Here is an 18,474-nt window from a genome sequence, read left to right on the forward strand (position 1 = left end):
CCTAACCTAACCTAACCTAACCTAACCTAACCTAACCAAACCAACTAAACCAAACTAAATACATTCATTATAACAACATAACTTTCTCCAACAAAAATCTCAAATAAATCGCAACATCTAACTTAACCTAACAAATATCAACCAGGAACCATGGCCGCCCGTATTCAACGCGGGGACCATGGGTCCATCTAAAATCATAATAACAACGCCGGGTCTTCAACTTGAGCATCACCATTGTTTGACTGATGGTGATGCCGGACCCGGCATCGCATAAATCAAACTAGCTCTTCAAAAATGTCACCATGGACACAGGGTCGCCCGTATCCCTAGCGAGGGCCCTGTGTCTTAAACCGACACTATAAAACCTTACAAAAAAAAAAAAAAAAAAAAAAAAAAAAAAAAAAAAAAAAAAAAAAAAAAAAAAAAAAAAAAAACCTAACCTAACCTAACCTAACCTAACCTAACCTAACCTAACCTAACCTAACCTAACCTAACCTAACCTAACCTAACCTAACCTAACCTAACCTAAATGTCAAAATGTCAAAATGTCAAAATGTCAAAATGTCAGTAACCTAACCTAACCTAACCTAACTGTGAAACTGTCAGAATGTCAGATTGTCAGATTGTCAGATTGTCAAAATGACATTTTTGTGTCACAAACTGTCAAAATGTCATTTTGTCAAAAACTCAAAATGTCATTTTGTGTCAAAAACTGTCAAAATGTCATTTTGTGTCAAAAACTGTCAAAATGTCATTTTGTGTCAAAAACTGTCAAAATGACATTTTGTGTCAAAAACTGTCAAAAATGTCATTTTGGGTCAAAAACTGACAAAATGTCATTTTGTGTCAAAAACTGTCAAAATGTCATTTTGTGTCAAAAACTGTCAAAATGTCATTTTGTGTCAAAAACTGTCAGATTGTCAGCATGTCAAAGTGTCATTGTCAGTCAATATCTGTCAAAATGTCATTTTGTGTCAAAAACTGTCAAAATGACATTTTTTGTCAAAAACTGTCAAAATGACAGTTTTGGTCAAAAACTGTCAAAATGTCATTTTGTGTCAAAAACTGTCAAAATGTCATTTAGTGTCAAAAACTGTCAAAATGTCATTCTGGGTCAAAAACTGTCAAAATGTCATTTTGTGTCAAAAACTGTCAAAATGTCATTTTGTGTCAAAAACTGTCAAAATGTCATTTTGTGTCAAAAACTGTCAAAATGTCATTTTGGGTCAAAAACTGTCAAAATGTCATTTTGTCAAAAACTGTCAAAATGTCATTTTGGGTCAAAAACTGTCAAAATGTCATTTTGTGTCAAAAACTGTCAAAATGTCATTTTGGGTCAAAAACTGTCAAGATGACATTTTGGGTTAAAAACTGTCAAAATATCATTTTGTGTCAAAAACTGTCAAAATGTCATTTTGTGTCAAAAACTGTCAAAATGTCATTTTGTGTCAAAAACTGTCAAAATGTCTTTTTGGGTCAAAAACTGTCAAAATGTCATTTTGGGTTAAAACTGTCAAAATGTCATTTTGTGTCAAAAACTGTCAAAATGACATTTTGGGTCAAAAACTGTCAAAATGTCATTTTAGAACAAAATCTGTCAAAATGACAATTTTGTCTAAATCTGTCAATTTGCACTTGGCCATGTCATCTCATACAATAATATGACTATTTTTCCAAGCACGAACCAAATCTGGCAAAAAACTGTCAATATTTTCAATCTTGCCCCAATCACTTTAATTGCACTTGATCATATCATCTTATACTCAAAAATAACTTTATTTCAATATAAATCTCAAAAACTGTAAAAATGATAGTTTTGATAAAATTTGTCAATTTGCACTTGGTCATGTCATCTTATACAGCTGTATAGCTATTCCAAGTAAACATTTTTGTTAAAACTGTCAAATTTCGAGATTTTTACATAAACTGTCAAAATACATCAACTATGACACTTTTGGTCAAAAATACTTAACAATGACAATTTCTATTTAACTATGACAAAATGTGAAACTTTTTCTCAAAAACTGTCAAATTTAACAGTTTGACAGATCATGTCAATATAGACTATGCCATGTCACTATGTACCAAATATGAACATACAAACTCTAAAAACTCACCCATAATTACATAAAATCCAATTTCTATGAAAAAAGGGTCAAGTGTGAGTCGGATTTCACTATTTCCATACAAATAATTCAACGACGCCGCATAAACAGGAATAGCAATGTTTTAAGAAATTTCGCAACTTTAGGACGCTATATCTCGGAAACGGTAAGAGATAGAGCAAAATGGACTTCAGATTCGAGCAGTCAGATATTACGTTAGTAATATCAGAATTTAAGCAAATGTATAAATAGAATTTTTTTCAGAATTTTTGGACAACTTTTTTTTTCAAAAAAATGTGCGAAAATAATCTAACCCGGGTCTAAAATCTTTATTTATTAACCGATTTTCTTGAAAAAAGTGTCATTCGATGCAGAATTAGAGAAATTTTGGGGTAGCTAGGAAACCAAGTGCCTAAATATAATACATTTTTCGCAAAAAACAAAAAACTGAAAATTTTCAAAAAAAATGTATGGGAGGTCCCAGACCCAGGACGATTCTGAGCAAGCGCGAAATACCATAGAAAGATAAGGTCAAAATAAGCCCCTGTACCAAATTTGAACAAAATCTACCGAGAATCAACCCTATAACCTAACCTAACCTAACCTAACCTAACCTAACCTAACCTAACCTAACCTAACCTTTTTTTTTTTTTTTTTTTTTTTTTTTTTTTTTTTTTTTTTTTTTACATGGGGAATGCTTTTACGCATACCGCCGGGTCGGAGGATAAACCCGGACGGTTATGTGGAACTCAGGGCTGTACAGAAGGCCCCACTATCCACTAAACCCCATGGTGTCCTCTCGCCGCTATGGTTGCGGGGTTACGGGGAAGCTCGCGCAATTCGTCCGCGACCCCGCAGCGGCTATCCTGACTAGGATCCGACGCATGGTTAGTGCCGTCTAACCGATCATCTCAGTGGAAGCGCTTCCGGGACACGAGGTCGCGCTTACCATCTCGGGAGCCAGCATCGTGGGCGGGAACGCCCCCATGTCCACCGCCCGCTAGCTCTCATTAGGGCGGCAGGTTCCGCTCATGGGCGGCACGCCTGCGTCCTGTGCGGCGGCGGCGCATCGGGTTAGCCTCGGCCAGGGCTTCCCTTTCGCGCTCGGCCGCCTCTTTGTCTCGTATGACGTGCTCGCAAAACGTGAGCACAGTCTCCCACGCTCTTTCGCTGTCCAGCATGGCCCGAACTACGGCTGGCAGCGAAAGGTCCTGCCCTAATTGGGCGACCAGTTCCTCTCTTTCCTCGCCCCAAACTGGACACTCAGCCAGTGTATGTTGGGCCGAGTCTACGTCGGCTCCGCATTGGTGACACTCCGGAGTCGGTTCACGCTGGGCAACCTTGTGCAGGTAGCTGCCGAAACAGCCATGCCCCGACAGTACCTGCGTTAGTCGGAAGGTAAGAACCCCGGAGCGTCTTTCAACCCAGTCACGGAGGACTGGGCGAACCGCCTCTATAGTGCGAGAGCCAGCACTCGGCCGTTCCAGCCGCTGCACCCACATCTCCGTCGCCTCCTCTAGCAGCTCTGTGCGCTGCTTCGCCACCTCCTGAGGTGCTTTCGGGTCGCCCCGGGCCCGCGCCTCCCCGCGCCACTGGTACAGCGCCGCGAGGGTTCTCGCATCCAGGTCCCAGGGCAGAGAACCGGCCAGCACGCACGCGGCCCCCGCGCTCACCGTGCGGTACCCTCTGATTACTCTCAGCGCCATTGCCCTCTGCGGTCGTCGCAATTGGGCCATGTTGTGGCTGCTGAGAGAATCCGCCCACACTGGGGCACCGTAAAGCGCCATGGAGCGCACCACACCCATATACAGGCGGCGACATGAGGCCATGGGTCCACCCAGGTTGGGCAGAATGCGCCCAAAGGCCGCCGCTGCGCGTAGTAATTTGGGCGCCAAACGCTTAAAATGAGCCTCAAAGTTCCACTTGCTGTCAAGCAAGACGCCGAGGTAGAGTAGCGTCGGCTTGACAGCAATTGGAACGCCTCCCACGATAATTTCTGCGCCGCCTGGAGGAGCTCTTCGCGGGCCGAAGAAACAGATGGCCTCGCATTTCGTTAGCGCCACTTCTAGCCCTAGACGCCGAATTCGGGCCACACACTGGGCAACTCCCGCGGTCGCGAGCACAGCTGCATCGCGGTAACTGGGTCCTCTGGCCGTCACGAGCGTGTCGTCAGCATAACACGTGACGTCCACTCCACGCAAGTTTTCCCCCCGTAGGACCCAGTCATAACCTATGTTCCACAGGAGTGGCCCTAGGACCGACCCCTGCGGAACTCCGCACGACATGCTCCGTCGACTCCAGTCTTGTCGCCCTGGCCAGACTACGGCTCTCTCGTTGAGGTAGGCGGCTATAATTCGCGACAAGTGTGGGGGCACCTTGTGGTAGCGCAGGGCCTCCTTTACGGTTTCCCAGGGCAGGGTGTTAAAGGCGTTGGAGATGTCTAATGACACCGCCAAGACAACCTCGCCCTGGGACACAGCCTCCTTGGCCATCGCCTGAACCCGCAATATGGCGTCTACCGTCGAACGGCCGCCACGAAAGCCGTACTGGTAGTCTGCAAGATCCGGCCCCACGCGCTCCAGATGCTTGATGAGGCGGGCTGCAATTATCCGCTCAAAGAGCTTGCCCGTCTCATCAAGCAAGACTATCGGACGGTAGCCAGACGGAGAGTCGGCCGGCCGCCCGGGTTTACGCAGAAGCACAAGCTTTCCAGTCTTCCAGTCCTTTGGGAAGCGACCTTGCTCCAGACACGCGGTCAGGAGCCTCAGCAATCTAGGCCCTAGGGCGTCCATGGCCAGGACCAAAGCACGGCCCGGAATGCCATCAGGCCCGGGGGCCGTGTTCTTGGCACGGAGCCGAAACACCGCCGCGTGGAGCTCAGCGGGTGTCACTGCTGGGACCTCTTCCTCTTCTCCTGATCCTCCAATTGGGGGCGCCATGGTAGGCGGCAGATGTGGCCCTCTTTCGGGGAATAGCGTCTCCACCACGCGGGTCACCAGCTCCGGCTGGAGCGATTGGGTTAGCGGAGGTTCCCATGGGCGCAGTTTGCTCCGGACGAGCTTGTATGGCCTCCCCCATGGATCGGCATTAAGGGTCTCCAGGAACTCGGCACGACTCGCCTCAATCGCCTGTCCTATGGCCACCGCAAACTCCGATCTTATCGCCTTGTAGCTGTCATACAGGCGGCGCTCCTCGTCCGCATCCGTTCTCCTTCGCCTTCTCTGACGCATGTACTGGCGCCGCGCGGCTATGCAGCCCTCGCGCATCTGCGCGAGCTCAGCGGACCACCAGTACACTGATGTTCTTGGCGGTAGGGGCTTGGCCCGGGGCATCGCCGCATCACAGACGTGTGTCATGGCCTCCCGGAGCCAGGAAGCTTCCGCCTCTACCGCAACAGCCTCCTCCTGTACGGGCAACCAGGCCTGAATGATAGCCGCCTCCTTGAGCAGTTCGCGGTCAAGTTTAGTAAGGGCCCATCTTGGGCCACCCCCAACCGGACCAATCCGACCTAAGTTGTCTGGGGTCAGTGAAGGAGTGGCGACGTCGAACCGTATGTAGCGATGGTCCGACAACGTCTCCACCCCCACCATGACCTCCCAACTTTGGACACGGCGCGCCAGGGCGACGCTGGCGAATGTGATATCCACAATGGAGCCGCCCCGTTGTCGCACGCACGTGTCTGCCGTTCCCTGGTTTATAACTGCCAAGCCCATCGCCACAGCCCATTCTTCCAGGGTCGCGCCTCGCGCGTCGGTCCGCGGACAGCCCCAAGCCGTGGATTTGGCATTGAAGTCCCCAGCAACGATGACCGGACGTGGATGGAGTTGACCAACTCGAGCCCCTATTTCGTCCAGGAACTGCTCGAATTCGACCAGACGGCGGCGGCGGCGGCGACGGCCGCGGCGGCGGTTGGGCGCAAAATACGTTGCGATGAAGAAGATTTCACCGCAGAGGGCACCCACGTATCCCCTTCCCCTGATGATGTTAGTGAGCGGCAAACCACCAGTCGCCGTTCTTACCACAAGAGCCACGGAACCGTTCAGATCACCCACCCAATCATCGCGGGGAGGGATCGAGTAAGGTTCTGCCACCACAGCAACGCCTATCCTCCACTGTGCCAGGGATTGGAACAACAGGTCCTGGGCCCTGGCACAGTGGTTGAGATTCGCCTGAAGCACCCGAGTGGCCATATTAATCTGTGGCCATTCGATCCTCCTCCGGAGCGTCCAACCTGCTGTTGGATGGCTGGGAAGGCTGGGATATGGCCCGAGAGCCAGTTTCAGCCTTCTTTCTCTTCGCTTTCGGGCCAGGAGCTAGACAAGCCTTAGAGCCCAGCCTATGGTCCGCCTTTTTACCTGCACTTTCGCAGACAACGCAGTGTGGTGACGCAGAACAGCCAGCTGCTTTGTGGCCAGGTTTGCCACAGTGATAGCACAGATCAGTGCGATCAGCGTCGCCGGTGCATTGTGCCCTGACGTGGCCCTTTTCGAGGCACTTGTAGCACCGCATGGGACGCTGATCGAGCAGCTTCACTGCGGCACGGACCCATCCTACCCGGATTCGCCCGCGGTCAGCTTCCACCACCTTTTTGGCTGCCGTTATTGGGCAGCGAAGCCAGACTGTACCGAGGCCTGAGGCATCTTGGCGGATTTCTCCTGCCTTAATCTGGGCCTCTGCGCAGCCGCCGACTTTAGCGACCGCTGCGATAACCTCGCCAGGCGACACCGAATCGTCGAGCTCCGTGAGGCGCAGCTCCGCGCACTTTACCGGCCTGGAGACTCGGACTATGTTCTCCCCCAGCTTTTCAGCCAGCTCTTTTGCCAGCGAGTCGGCCTTCTCACCATTGGCTGCACCTGGCAGTTCAAGGACTCTTGCGCCAGTGGCTGCCCGCTTAAATTTTATGGCAGTAATGCCTAGCTGCTCCAGGTCGATGTTTTCCTTCGCCCTGGAAAGCACCTGGGCGTACGTTACGCCCTTTTCTTCAGCGTCCGGGTGCAGCGTCAGAACTACCGCCGCCGAGCGAGGCGGGCGGAGTTTACGCGGCTTAGGCTTGGTGGCCTTTTGGCGCTGCGTCGCTGGCTGGGACGCTAGGCGCGATTTTGCCGTCCCCTTCTTCTTGCCTCTGGCCACCACATTCCAGCCCTCGTTCACGGGCGCGGGGACTGATGGCTGGGGAGGAGGAGCAGAGGTCGAGGGAGAAGATGGGTTTGTGGTGGCCTTAGCCGCTGTTGGGGCCACGCTCTTCTTCCCTTTTCCCTTCCCTTTCGTTCTGCTGCCCTTTTGGGGCTCTTCAGTAAAATTCGGAGGGCCTCGCCTCGGAGTGGAGGTTGAAGCCGACTTGGGTCCACCTACAGTCGTCTTAGATGCGGGCGTTGGCCCCGCCGCTAATTCTTGTGAAGCCGCCTGTGCGGCTTGTCGTCGCCTATCAGCAGCCAACGGGGGCCGCATTGGTTGGGCCGGCAGAAGCCTACCCTCCAGCTCGAGAGCTCCGAACCGTGCGTCAAGCATCAGCCCCACTTGAGCCGTCACGGCACGCACCATATCGTCCATGTTGGGTCGCTCAGGGGAACGGGCGGGCTGCGCCTGCTCCTTCGGTGGAGACGGCACCCGAGATTGTTTCCTGAATTGAGCCCGGAGTTCCGCTCTGAGCTGCTCCATTTCGGAGCGGAGCTCCTTCAGTTCCGCTCGCAGACGGTTGTTTTGCGCCTGCAGTCGCCGCGATTCCTCAGAGGACGTGCGGTCTTTAATCTCCTCGAAAGCATCTCCTATGGACGTGGCAGCTTCATTGAGGGCTTTTACAAACGTGCCCTTTAGATTTGAGGACTTTGAGGCCACCAAATCAATTGTCCTCAGGCTGGTCTTCACCTGCTCGATCAGAGAGCCCACAGTGTGTTCCTCCTCGTCTTGCAGCAGGCTTGCTACTCTCCTGCCGCTGCCAAGCTGGCTGCGAATCGAGAGCGACTGCGCGAGACCGGCTGCCTCTTCTTCCGCCCTAAGTCGGAGCTCTTCTCTTTTGGCGCGGTTCAGCTCCTCCTTCGTTTTGGCGAGGCCGACGTATTGCCCAGTAGAAGGAGGCCTGCCGCGGCCTCTTTTTGTTCCGGCATCTGAACCCGAGCTGTCAGGGTTAGATTTGCGTTTCCGCCAAAACCTGCTCTCCTCCAATGAGCTACAGCTCATGGCCGAGTCTGTGTCCGCATCATCCTGTGCCGACTGCGAACGCACTGTGACGAGGCTATCTGTGTCAGACTGGTCATCCGCCTCTGTAAAGCCATTGCTGGCTTTGTCCACTGTCTTCTCAGGTGCTTTAGGGGTCGTTGAACGCGACCTGAGCACCATGCGCTCCACCCGGACAACAGGCGTCATCGCCCGCGTCCTTTCTTCCGAGGTTTGGCCCTGAGAAGGGCCGTTTGGGGTTTGGTCCTGAAAAGGACCGTTTGAGGTTTGGCCCTGAGAAGGGCCGTTTTGAGAGTTTTCTATTAAATCGTCCATAAAAATCCCACGAGTAGGGAAGAAATAAAGCTCCACAGGGGCAGAGATTCCCAATACCCAAACAGTGGCCCTATTAACTCTGTGAGGTCGGGCGGTATCACAGGTTTGGTCTCTAGTGACTGGTAAACACTCCAGCCGCTCCGAAGAGCATCCCGACGCGGAGAACCCTCACGCCAAGAGTTGTGGATTTTTATTGGGGTTTTCTCCCCTTGGCCCAGCCAATTAAGGCAAGACCGCCGGTCTCAAGGTAGGCCTAACACATGACCAGCACCTACCCCGGGATAACGGCTCGGCCGACGGTGACCGTAGTCTGCACCACTAACTTCTTCCCCGAAGCTAGCAGCACCCGCCGCCCTAGGTGGTTTTTATAGAGGTTTTCCATCCTCGCGGTCCCTGTCTAACGCCAGCGACCCTCGTGCCGGCCCCACGGGCCAGGTTACGAGTTGGCCAACAGCTGACCTAAATCAACCGTTGCCCTCACCATGGGTAATTTTTTATAGAGGTTTTCTTCCTCGCAGCCCCCGCCCCCAAGGAAGACGGCCCCCGCTCCTGGCACCAACGGACCAGGTTTGCGGTTTTGACGAAGTTCGCACGACCTCGCATGACCACCACCACCCAATGGTAAAGACCACTAGACGACGACTGCGTCCGCTGCCACCTCAGGTGAAACTGAGGCATGATCGGAGCAGCTAGCCACGAAACACGGCACTGAAGCCAACGCAGGAGCAAGCTCAACTGCGACCACGACTGCGACTGGTAGTTAGCAGAGGAAGGATAGAAAGCGCGCAACTGAGCGTCTATCCTCCCCCTCCCAGGGTGCACCACGAGGAGGTCTACCAGCCCTTGCACCCCAACCTAACCTAACCTAACCTAACCTAACCTAACCTAACCTAACCTAACCTAACCTAACCTAACTCTGAACCTAACCTAACTCTGAACCTAACCTAACTCTGAACCTAACCTAACTCTGAACCTAACCTAACTCTGAACCTAACCTAACTCTGAACCTAACCTAACTCTGAACCTAACCTAACTCTGAACCTAACCTAACTCTGACGCCGTGTGGTGCCGGCGTTTAGAATAGCACCACCCCATCTCGTCCCGTGGGTGTCGTAAAAGGCGACTAAGGGAAAACCGGCGGACGGGCAGCAGCGTCCGCTGAGTGCCTTTAATTATCCATCTTTACTGCGGTCCCTCCAACCACAACCAATCTCAACTATCTAAAAACAACTATCTATTCAACAACCAAACCAAAATACCAAACCAACTAAACCAAACTAAATACATTCATTATAACAACATAACTTTCTCCAACAAAAATCTCAAATAAATCGCAACATCTAACTTAACCTAACAAATATCAACCAGGAACCATGGCCGCCCGTATTCAACGCGGGGACCATGGGTCCATCTAAAATCATAATAACAACGCCGGGTCTTCAACTTGAGCATCACCATTGTTTGACTGATGGTGATGCCGGACCCGGCATCGCATAAATCAAACTAGCTCTTCAAAAATGTCACCATGGACACAGGGTCGCCCGTATCCCTAGCGAGGGCCCTGTGTCTTAAACCGACACTATAAAACCTTACAAAAAAAAAAAAAAAAAAAAAAAAACCTAACTCTGAACCTAACCTAACTCTGAACCTAACCTAACTCTGAACCTAACCTAACTCTGAACCTAACCTAACTCTGAACCTAACCTAACTCTGAACCTAACCTAACTCTGAACCTTTTTTTTTTTTTTTTTTTTTTTTTTTTTTTTTTTTTTTTTTTTTTTTTTTTTTTTTTTTTTTTTTTTTTTTTTTTTTTTCTTTTTTTTTTTTTCTAGGGGGGAAAATGCATTCCGCATACCACCCGGGTGCGGGGGGCGACCCGAGTGGTTATGTGGGACTCCCGTCCAGGCTAATGAGGCCGACGGTATACCCACTAAAAACCCCCCATATGTCACCTCGCCGCCTTATTGGTGGGGTTACGGGAACGCTTGCGCACTCATCCGCGACCCCACCGGCGGCAGCCGCCCGCGAGCGGCTCCCTCGCAAATGCCCGAAGGCCCTTCACGCTAGGCGCGCCAGATGGTTCGACGCGCCTTCCTCCTCGGCCTCCGTCCTGCAGTGTAGCGGACCCCCCCGAGCCCGCCACAAGGAGGCCACGGGCGCCAGAAAACTCTCAGCGCCCGGCGGCAGATGAGGTCCATGGTTCTGCCGCAAACCAACCTAACTCTGAACCTAACCTAACTCTGAACCTAACCTAACTCTGAACCTAACCTAACTCTGAACCTAACCTAACTCTGAACCTAACCTAACTCTGAACCTAACCTAACTCTGAACCTAACCTAACTCTGAACCTAACCTAACTCTGAACCTAACCTAACTCTGAACCTAACCTAACTCTGAACCTAACCTAACTCTGAACCTAACCTAACTCTGAACCTAACCTAACTCTGAACCTAACCTAACTCTGAACCTAACCTAACTCTGAACCTAACCTAACTCTGAACCTAACCTAACTCTGAACCTAACCTAACTCTGAACCTAACCTAACTCTGAACCTAACCTAACTCTGAACCTAACCTAACTCTGAACCTAACCTAACTCTGAACCTAACCTAACTCTGAACCTAACCTAACTCTGAACCTAACCTAACTCTGAACCTAACCTAACTCTGAACCTAACCTAACTCTGAACCTAACCTAACTCTGAACCTAACCTAACTCTGAACCTAACCTAACTCTGAACCTAACCTAACTCTGAACCTAACCTAACTCTGAACCTAACCTAACTCTGAACCTAACCTAACTCTGAACCTAACCTAACTCCGAACCGTGCCTAACCCCTATATCGTTAAAATGGGATCATAATTGGTAGAAAAATTTTAATATCGCGATCTACCTTTTGGCATTTGTGCGAGAATCGCCATCTATTATTTTATTTCGACACTATTTTTAACAAATCAGTTTGTTTTTTTTTTTTTTTCAAGAAGGAAGAACAACAGTAATGTAACCTTGATTTAAGATATAAAGTTACGACCACGCATTCTGAATTCATTGGGATGTTCACGTACTAGTTTTGCAACTTCAAATATGCATATACTTATTATGCATATAGATTTGAACAGAATTCTGAACTACCAGAGCCCTCCAGTGGCAAGTAGCGAGACAAATGTTCTACTCGTCAAAGATACCAGATGGCGTTAGCAGATAACACATTATTCCTTCCCATAAGACGAAAATATGAGTTTCCTTAAGGTGGTTCGATTTTCATACAAAAAACAATCGCTATTAATTAATTAATTACACAATATTATTACATAAATAGTTGCGCATCTATCTACTTTCGAATATTCATTTGCGCTAAATTAATAGAAAAACTTTGTTTCATACAGAAATCATGCAATAATCAACGTTATATTTTTATAAATTTTACTCATGTGTGTGTGACAAATGTCGTGTACAAATACATTGCGGCGTTGCCACTCCATGCCTCGGCCGGCCATCGGCGCGACGTTGCGATGTTTGACGCGTTTATAGCTGACTTTGTCGACACTGACACTCAGTGTGACCAGGCGTACGATAATTGTCGTACATGTACGATAATTTGGGCCCCGGTATGACGTAATGTTCCAAAGAGCATTATCGTACACTAAAGTACTATACTTTCAGCCCTTGGATGATGCCACCTTAAAACTCTAGTAATTTGAAGCAAAATATGACACTTTCTCTCAGAAATAGGCTAAAATTAGTATCTTTTGGGTGTTCGGCTCCTTGGTGTAAGTTTAAAGTTTAAAATGTCACAATTTCCTGTATACCGTTTGAGTCTATCCCAAAAATACACAAACATAAACAGATTTTTTGCGCAATTTAGACGAAAATTGTCTTTTTTTATTATTAATTGGAAATTTAAGCTTATTTTGCTAGACATTTTTAGGGGCTGCCTTTTTGATTGGCGTACGATATTTTTTTCAACGGTACAATAATATTGACACTCAAGTACGATAATTCTCTTCCGCTCACCTGGCAACACTGCTGAAACTTGACAGGACTTGGGGGCCTACCGCGAAAACCTAAATTCGCAAATTGCGGGGATCTTTCTTTTACTCTCACTAAGACGTAATTAGAGTGACAGAGAAAAATGCCCCAAATTGACGAATTTCGATTTTCCCGGTAGCCGCTCTGGTGCTTGAGGTACTTGATAGAAAACAACGCTGCCGCATGTTCTGAATTGTGATTTTATGTGTTTTTGGATTGAAAATGATAGCAACGTCTAAATCAAGTTACAAAAATCATCGATATTCTGGTCCGCGAAAAACCAGGAAAAGTGTAACTGTAATTGGAGTCTACAAAAATGACCAATTCATAGAAAATATGACCTAGAAACTAGTTCACTTTTATAAAACTCAATTTTGCCCGAGATTGTACTTAGGCGAATACCTAAGGGAGCTAAGTGTATTGATCTTGAATAATTAGTTGGCTAATACATATATGACTCCAACATGATATGGACATTTACATCATAACTATTATACTTAGTTGGTTACTAAGTTCTGTTACTCGATTTCTTTCTTTCTTCCTAGCGTTGTCCCAGCATATTGCCACGGCTCAATGGAGCTTGGGGTCCGCTTTGACAACTAATCCCAAGATTTGGCGTAGGCACTAGTTTTTACGAAAGCCACTGCCATCTGACCTTCCAACCCAGAGGGTAAAACTAAGCCTTTTTGGGATTAGTCCAGTTTCCTCACGATGTTTTCCTTCACCGAAAAGCGACTGGTAAATATCAAATGATATCTGTTCTGAAGTTCTGTTACTCGATTTGCAACCTCTTTATTTCCGTTAAAACAAATGCTACCGAAAAAATAAAAAATGACATAATGTGGTGGATTTGTGAGCTATAATTATATACCACACATAACGCTTATCTCGTCGTATCTATAATGAATTGGGGCCTAAAAGAGAATCGTATTCCAATTTTTTGAAACGCTTGTATTACTTTCTATATTAACTAAAAGTTGCCTTAAAATTCAGCTTTTATACTAAAAACGGCTTTAAATATGTTAAATTAACAAAATATATTTTGACAGATGCTTTCGCGCCCAAGACGCTCTTTGAAAATTGTTGACGTCACAGTTTATGGTTTGACACATAACTACATACATACGTAGAAGATACGAACTGTCAACTGATATTTGTCATTTGTTGTTAATCGCCTAACTGTCAACAGTGTCAATCCGAGAGTTGTGACGTCATCAGAATCTTCAATGATGTTTCGAGTTTGGTCACGTGATGTGTGCCAAAAGTTATTTTAAATTCAATTTTTATAAAAATATGGTCATTACAGGTCCGTAAAAGCAGTTTAACATGTTCTTATAATCCAAAAGAATTTATTGGGATACAATTATGCCCTAAGATTTGTAGATGGAAACAACCCTATTGCGTTGCACAAATGTGGGCACCCGCCAAACATGATTTTGGGTGTGTCATACTCAGGGCTAACACAGATTCATTTCTGTGAAAAAAGTGTGAAAACCAGAAACTGGAAACCGTTCTCGAACCAATAGTGAAGCCCTTAAGCCACACCCTATTTCAAAACCAGCCATGGATCTTTGAACAGGACTCAGCTCCTGCACATAAGGCAAAAACAACTCAAGCCTGGTTTCGAAGGAACAAAATTGACTTTATTGCCCACGAAGACTGGCCGTCCTCCAGCCCGGACCTTAACCCCCTGGATTATGCCATATAGCAGGTTATTGAGGAGAAAGCCTGTGCTAAACCCCACACAAATCTTAACTCCCTCAAGCGGGCCATAGTTAAGACAGTGACGGAATTAGACATGACAATGGTGCGTGCCGCTATTGATGACTGGCCTCGTCGTTTGAGGGCCTGTGTCAAAGCCAGAGGAGGCGATTTTGAATGATATTGTCATATGTAATTCCTGATTTTGTGTACTTCATTTTAATATATACTTTTTTAAACTTTCGTTGGTATATTTTATGTAGATAAAGATTATTGCAGTAACAGAATTTAATAACCAACTAGGTAGAAAATAAATTGGATATGATGTGATCCGTTGAATGAAATTGACAATAAATAAAATAAATAAATAATTTTCTATCTCTAGGCATTGTGTGAAACTTCTAGTTGTGTCAAAATATCGGGAAATCAATAATATAAACAAACATGGTAAATATCTCATTTCTTTTTATAATGGTTATAAATAGAAGGCCATGCAATTATGTAACTCACTGTAATTTAATTTAATGTATCGTAAAAAAATGTTTTAATTATTCTACTGTAAAATAGTACCTACTTTTTTAAAGGCTGGGCAGTAAGGGATTGCTTTAATTTTAGAACAAAACAGCGTTTTTTTTTAAAAAAAATACCGGAAAATCTGACTTACTAATTTAGACTTTCTTAGGTTCATTCTACTTAGAATCTTCTCCACCCTAGCATTAAAAAAAGATATCCTAAAATATCCATACCATTACGTCACATTTTAGTGTGAAAGAAATTACAATGTAAAACTAAAATTTCAATACAAATTTTCGGGTTTTTTTAGCACGAGGATTGATTATGCTAGTGATTCTGAGTTGGAAGAACCCAAAAATATCATGATGTGTGAGAATCAGATTTTTAATATTTTCATGGAAAACGCTCATATTTCTCATAAAATAATTTAATAATAATAGGTACTTGATAATACTGATAACAAAAAAAATTCTAATGAGTCTCGAACCCACATCCTATTGCATGTATTTCCACGTACATACCGTAACGCCATTGAAGCTTACTCACGCTGTGCCAAATTGTCTACTACACGGATCCCAGTAAGACTGTTTCAATGTGTGAGTGATACTTAGAAATAGAGTCAAGAAACATTCTGTCGACATTAAGGGGTAGTTTTTGTACAATGAAGTGTTCAATGTTTGTTGTAATAGTTCAATATTTATTTAAAGAGTGCGCTAAATATAATTTACAGTATAGAAATACCAAGACTACTCCACAAAAAAATTAAAACTCAAAATTTGCAATTGTGGCGCCATCTAGTGAGGTTTAAGCTTTGGGTAACCTAGTCGAACCACCTTAATGTTTTTTTTCCGCTGAGTTCATTATTACAATCTCCCCTCTTCAAACTAAATTGACTGTACAGGAAGAGGCGCTTACGTCCTTCATTGAGATAGCCAGTTATTGTATTTAATATTTTTTACGCAGTATAAAATATTAAAATGGCCTAACTGCTCGTCACTGCAAGATCTCTTTTAATTCGATCACTCAGATAAGACAATCACTGCTCGCTTTGTAATGAGGCCGCCCAAGGGTGTGAAGTTTGGTATAAACTTTTGTCTTCATATTCGGTAGGTAAAAAGCGGTGGTGGCCGAGTGGATATGACGTCCGACTTTCAATCCGGAGGTCGCGGGTTCAAATCCTGGCTCGTACCTATGAGTTTTTCGGAACTTATGTACGAAATATCATTTGATAATTACCACTAGCTTTTCGGTGAAGGAAAACATCGTGAGGAAACCTGCATACATCTGCGAAGAAATTCAAAGGTGTATGTGAAGTCCCCAATCCGCATTGGGCTAGCGTGGGGACTATAGCCCAAGCCCTTTCGCGCATGAGAGGAGGCCTGTGCCCAGCAGTGGGACGTATATAGGCTGAATTATTATTATTATTAGGTAGGTAATTTAGGTATTCTTTTGGATAACACACAATGTAATGCATGGCAGCGTCGCCCAACTTTACGTGATATTGCGTCAGACCAGACGGTGGCGCTAAATATAGCGGCGGCCACAGAACGGTCACCGAAATCGTATGCTCTATAATTTAGTTCAGACGATGCTCGGCAAATTAGTATTACAGCGATATTAGGTAAATTATCTGTCGCGAACGTATTGCGAACCGGCTAATATTTGCCAACGTCATGGAGTAGATGACGCTAGTAGTCACGTTTAAGTTAAATAACCGCTTCTAGGTTATTGGGATTTTTTGGCTGAAGTTGAGAGGGTAGATGAGAACGACAGTAGGAAAAAGGAGGTTTTGTGTGCCAACAAATCTACGGGATGTGATATTTGCTTTTAGATCAAGTCAAGGACGTTCTTATGGTGTTATTAGAATAATGATGTGTATCTTGTAGATTGTGACCAACGTTATCAGTACTCAGAGTGAACAGTGATCCAGTGAGGCTAATATGACCTTAAGGTAAACTTTGTATGAGGAATGGGGTCGCTGTAAGGGGAGGTTTGGAGGCGACTATTAAGCTCAAGAAACCAGGTGGGTAATCATGTGAAACTCATGTTACAGGTCGGTAATAAAGTCGGACACCAGCACAACTCATATCGTCATCTCACTAACGTCCAGGCCTCGTATAGGTATGTAGTACATTTACATTTCACTTTCCAGTATCCGTAAAAGCATTAGCTCATTCGATAGGTTGATAAGTATGATGAGCTTGACGACACTACCTCGGTTGTTTGTGAAAAAATCCAATATGTAAGTACCTAATAATAACCGCTGTTGGCAGACCTAATTAAAAAAAAACAATAAAAAACGCGTACATACTCGTACTTCCCTAACCATCATACTTGTGAGAGTGCGTCAGAACGCGCTTTTAGGATTTTAGACAAATTATGACATTCGGATGACGCCCACTGCAGCATTCCTCGTACCGGATACCGTTTGAAATACTGCTGCAGCCTTTCGTAGTAGTAGTAGTAAACTCATTATTGTACAAAAATGAAAACAAAACAGGAAATAAAACACTCGTCATTAGTACAAAGGCGAACTTAGCCTTTTATGGGATCTCTTCCAGTTAACCTTTGAGCAATTGAGGGAGAATTGGAGAAGGTAGGCATCCGTACTGTACAAAGTGGCGCAAAAAACAATAATATACAAAAGGTATTTATTTTACTTATAACCTACAATATACATGCAATGGTATATGACCTACAACAAATATATACACATATATATACAACTAAATACATATATATTCTATAATATATATTACATAAAAACTACAATACCGCAAACATCCTTTAGACTAAGTTTCGTCGCCTTTAGTCCGGTGATGTCACTGCCAATATCTATGATAAGCGCAATTAATCAATCGCAATTATAACTTTGACGAAATGACCAAAAAAAAAAATTAGAGCTAAAACTAAGCTCCATCGCCAGCTTTTTTTCTTATTTACATACAGCTTTCCACGACTACATAGCCGTGAGACTAGATAGATCTATCTCTTCACTGGCACACCGCAGTAAAAGATACAGCTTAAAGAAAAACAATTGATTAAAGATACAGGCAGACAACAGGCGGTCTTGTCGAGAAGTGCGACCTCTTCCAGACAACCTAACCTAGTATGAGGTTGTCAAGATGACCATCCATTAAATCGCTTGGTCTCCAAGCCAGATCGTATTAAGGCCCCACCCCGCATAAACTCATCAAATTATTTACCGTAAACTCGGGTTACATTAATTATAGCCTTAGGGGGTAACATTGCACCCATAAAACCCATATTATTGATTTAATGACCACGCCATGACACCACGATGCCACGATGATGATGATGATGCCACGGATTAATGCCAATTAGCATCGCAATTCAACGGGGAAATGCGGCCAGCCTGATGGGCACACTGCCTGCTGGCGGCGAGTTAGAGCGTGCTTTTTATTTGTAGGGTTTTTTTTAATGTATACTTTTAGACGAAGCCTGTTGCAGTTTTTACCGTCGTATGGTATTGTGACGAAGCCTGTAGCTGATCATGAGTTTGTGCTCACCTGACTAAGTTTGCGTTGCGGGTATAAAATTATGATCACTGAATAAATAATTAGTCTTTCTGAAGAAGCCTGATAAATTATTTTAAACGACATCCAGATTACAAAAAA

The sequence above is a fragment of the Cydia pomonella genome, chromosome 3 (assembly GCF_033807575.1).
Source record: "Cydia pomonella isolate Wapato2018A chromosome 3, ilCydPomo1, whole genome shotgun sequence".
Lineage (NCBI taxonomy): Eukaryota > Metazoa > Arthropoda > Insecta > Lepidoptera > Tortricidae > Cydia > Cydia pomonella.